Below are 3,513 nucleotides of genomic sequence, written 5' to 3' on the forward strand. Positions count from 1 at the left end.
TGTTGAAGCTTGAATTACATATTTCGCGCCGCAAAATAACTGCGGCGGCGAGTCTGTCGTGTAATAAAAAACGTTTCAAGTTTTTGCAAACTTGAGCATTAATTTTTATCCAGATAATAGTTTGTTACGTAACGTAACTCTTGGGCCGAGGAGGATGCGGGATTTGCTCGAGGGAGAGAATACTGTGCAAAATCGCGTGAGAGATTGTACAGATAAGCGAATCGTCAGGAAAGTGTTGGTATCTGCGTCCCTCATTGCAGCCTTGAGATTTTACCGCATCGTCCGAGCGGGTTTGTGAATATCGACGATTTACCAGCGCCACTTTCTCAAGTGGAAGATCTCGTAGATCGTATATGCAAATTGTATTATCGCGGAAGTTAGTACACACGTACACACACACACACACACACACACACACACGCGCGCGCGAACATTGAGGCGCACGTACCACTCGTGACGCCTCCGACGTCCATGTTTTACGGGATTAGGTACGGGTTTAAATTTACAACGTCCATGATGTTATCGATTATAGGAGATATATATTTATATCTAGACTAAGATATTCCAGACGAGTGCCAAACAAAATAATCGCGCGCGCCAAAGTGGAGTACTTGATCTCGTAATTTCAACGTATTCGTATTTTTAACATGTCAAATTTACAAAATCCTAAAACAGTAGAGTAAAGTCCCCTATTATGGATAAGCTCCTAATAAGAGATAGCAGGGTTTTTAAAGGCATCATGTATTGGTTTCATCGTGAATTTATTGCTCTTGGAGTGAAATCTGTTCAATGGAAGATTCTTCGTCGGGTCGTGTAATCGTTGCGAATAGAGATTTGTGATTAAATTTCGAGGTCGAAAACCTGCTATCTCATAATAGGGGACTTTATATCATTTGCTCATGCGATCGTACACGGAGAGGATTTTCTCTGAAAATTTACTCTGAAAATCGCGGGACAAGACTTCTATGAGAGTTTCGTGAAATTTTACCGTGCATTGTATTAGTAAATTGTACGGTAGAATTTCAAAAAACTTTCACGAAGTTCTTCAAAACGCCATGCAGTTCCACGATTACGTGATTTTCAGAGTAAATTTTAAGAGAAAACTATCCCTGTCTATAAACATAGTGTTTAAACAATTGTTTTTGCCAATTCTGTTGATAATTTGAACTCGGAAAGAATTTTTTTTCCTATGAAAATCGGCATTTAGAAGAATTTTATGGGAATTTTTGAAAATTTTACCATACATTTTGCTCAAAAAACTATCACGAAGTTCTTCAAAATGCCACGCTGTCCCACGATTACGTGATTTTCAGAGTAAATTTTAAGAGAAAGTTCTCTCCGTGTAATTAATAGAATCTATTTCTTTTCTGATAAAAATTGTGATATTATTTGTACAATATCACTTTTAACAGACACGTTCTCTAACCGTGGAATTGCGCGCGTTGAACCTCGAAACATTACGATATCGATTACACGTCACAATGTTGGAGTTAGTTCCCACGAGTGCCGAGCAGCTTAAAAGATGATAATTAATGCCGCAGACTATGCATTTCTTACATGTGCGGCGCATATTACTGCGCCCGCATCTCCCGACACGTGCTGCGACATTGCGCGCACGTGTGCGGCAAGTATGCGTTCTGCTTTGCATCGAAATGCGATCGTAACGCGTAACTTTAACGGCACAGCCTGAGAAAAGTCAATACATGTCGCAAACAGATTACCATTGAATATTTATTGCTATTCTATTATTGGATAGCATAATTCATTCTGATTAAAAAGATACTTTTGAATTTGCACGCAAACGTATACACAATAAATAATAAAAGTTCAGAGGCAATTCAAAATGCTGTTTCGTCATCGATTAACCGATTATATCGTTGTATTAATGTTAACGGGCACCAATTCGAGGCACCTAATTTAAAGATAAATGTAAAATTAATGAGCTATTATCAATAATAATGAAAAGTTATTTGCCACTGGCGTATTCATTCGATTACATTCACATAAAGCATTAAATCTCAAACTCTTTGTTACTTTCTGTTTTCTCCAATATCTCAAAAAATATGAGGCAAATAAAAAAATATTTCAGACAAAAATATTCCAATTAATTAGTGGATAAAGGTAATGCAATAAAAAATAGGGTGTTTCATTAAAAAAATGAAGTTTACCGAAATTTTTTAAGCGCCTCCACTTATAAGAATAAAATACATACACCATTTAGTGACCCCCTCAAAGTCACGCAGCTTTTGTACGTAACCATTTTTTGTACAAGTACTTATAATTTACAAGTTTCTCGAGGTGTGCAAGTTAAATGCCGCACCCTGTATATTTATTATCGAGGGGGGAACCCCCGAGGGCATTGTAGTGTACAAATTTGCGGCATTACTGGGCATTACTGGGCATTAGTTTGGGCATTAGGCCTTGCTGGGGCATTGTCAAGATAAAATAAGATAAAATAAATAAGACAAAATAAGATAATAAGATAAAGTAATGGCCACTGGGCATTAAGGGGATGCTGGAGTGGTTTGATTTACCGACAGAGTCGCATACAGTTTTTGGAGGTTTGTAAAGAAACGTAACCTCAATATGTGATATTATAGATACAAACGAAAATAATTATGTAGCATTTATGTACAAACTAATACCAGACCCAAGTGTAGAATGCATAGTTGAACATTTTCATATAAAAAACATTGAGGTTTGAAGTCTAATTCGTATCGCATTATGTATTGCAATATTTGTAATACATAATGCGATACGAATTAGACTTCAAATCTCAATGTTTTTTATATGAAAATGTTCAACTATGCATTCTACACTTGGGCCTGGTATTAGTTTGTACATAAATGCAAATAATAAGATTTACAAACGCAAAAACGGTATCCGACTCTGTCGGTAAATCAAACCACTCCAGCATCCCCTTAACGGGCATTGGTGTACAAGATTTTGGTCAGCAGTTTCCCCCTCGTTTATTATGTATAAAATTAACCGCGTTTGTCGGTGTGAAAGATTTTCTACAATATCGGAGTTAAAATTCGCACCGAGTTATTTAACTACGTGATATGTGGTGAAAGTGCACACCACTATTTTTTTCGAGTGTACGTATGGATTTAAAATGATTTGTTAATGCGGACAAAAAATGTACATAAATATGAAAATATAATGCATATTGTACCGTGCATATAAATAGACGCGCGTACGCGGCAAATACAATATTTTATCCCAAATTTACAAAGAACAGCAATGCGTGTGACATCACACTTTATTTCCTACAGCGTGCGCTTCGAATATGCACGTTCGCTCTTCCGTTGCCTCCCGACTGGAAATTAAAGTAAGGTTCAAGTAAGGACCTTATAATATTTGCCTGATTTAGTTATCGGGAACTGATACTATCTTTTTATCGGGACCCGAGTAAACATGTAACGCTGTTTCCCTATGCGGTCTTTACAAACTATCACAATCAGGTCATAATTAGGTCCTTGTTAAATTATACGAGGTCTTTATGAAAAAAGC

This window comes from Vollenhovia emeryi, unplaced genomic scaffold (genome assembly GCF_000949405.1).
Source record: "Vollenhovia emeryi isolate VEMERY1.0 unplaced genomic scaffold, V.emery_V1.0 DF939307.1, whole genome shotgun sequence".
NCBI classification, from domain to species: domain Eukaryota; kingdom Metazoa; phylum Arthropoda; class Insecta; order Hymenoptera; family Formicidae; genus Vollenhovia; species Vollenhovia emeryi.